Here is a 1042-nt window from a genome sequence, read left to right as displayed (position 1 = left end):
CGATGTGGTGATGTCGTGCTCTCCTGGGCCGGGCCTAAGCCGCGCCAGACGAGGGACGGACGTTCATGGCGAATGGGACCGCTCTTCTCGCTCTGCCCGCGGGTCCCCGCGTCTCTCCCCCCCGCCTGCTTGGGCGGTGTGTGGGGAGCCGGGGGGTGCGGAATCCGGCCCCGATCCCGCGCTCCTTCCCCGCCTCGCCGCCTCGCGGTGTGGGCGCGGGGGCGGTGCGCGCGGGGTCACTGTTTTGACACAGCGTACCTGCTCGCTCTTGCCCCCCCCTCCTCGGGGTGGGGCGTGTGTTGTGAGGGCGGCCCCTCCCCTCCGCCGCGGTGGCGGGGGGCCGCTTCTCCCGCCTCGGCACGCGTCCGCTCGGTCGCGTCCCACCTTGGCCGTCTTGCGGTGCTCCTGGAGCGCTCCGGGTTGTCCTTATCAGGTGCAGGAGGCCGAGTGGCGACGTCGGCCCGGCTCCCGGCGTTGTGCCCCCTCTCCCCTCGGGGTCGCCCGCTCTCGGTGCCTCTTTGGAGGCGCCTGTTTGCTTTTCTTTTGGGGGTCGAGCTCGGTTTATAGAAGCGAGGGGCCGGCACGACCGCCTCCCTGCTTAGTTTGTTGTAGGGGGGCGGTGGCCTTGTCGCCCCCGGCTGGCGCGCTGTCGCCGGGGTGTCCCCGATTGGCTTGGCGAGCGCGCGTCCTGTGCCCTTGCCCTTCCCCGCCTTGGGGGGGGGGCCTGCACGTGGGCGTGTGAGCGATCGTGGCGGGCCGTTGTGCGCGCCGCCTCCTCCTACTTTGGAGGGGCCTAGGCGGTGCTGGGATTTTGGGGGGCTCTTTGTGAGCCTCTCTCCCGGGACTGGCCACGGACCCGGCCGCGAACGCTCAAGTTGCCTTTTGTGCCTTGGCCATACCGCAGACCCCCCCACCGTGCCCCCCCACCACACCGCGGGGGTGGTACGTGTGGTGTTTGGCTTCCCCGCGGCCCCCGAGGAGGAGAAAAGAGGGGGGCCTTGCCTTGTCGGTGGGGCCGGCGAGCCCTCGGTGAGAAAGTCTT

Source organism: Talpa europaea, assembly GCF_964194135.1.
Source record: "Talpa europaea genome assembly, contig: HAP1_SCAFFOLD_92, whole genome shotgun sequence".
Lineage (NCBI taxonomy): Eukaryota > Metazoa > Chordata > Mammalia > Eulipotyphla > Talpidae > Talpa > Talpa europaea.
The sequence above is the reverse complement of the archived record's forward strand: the minus strand, read 5'-3'. Positions refer to the sequence as shown.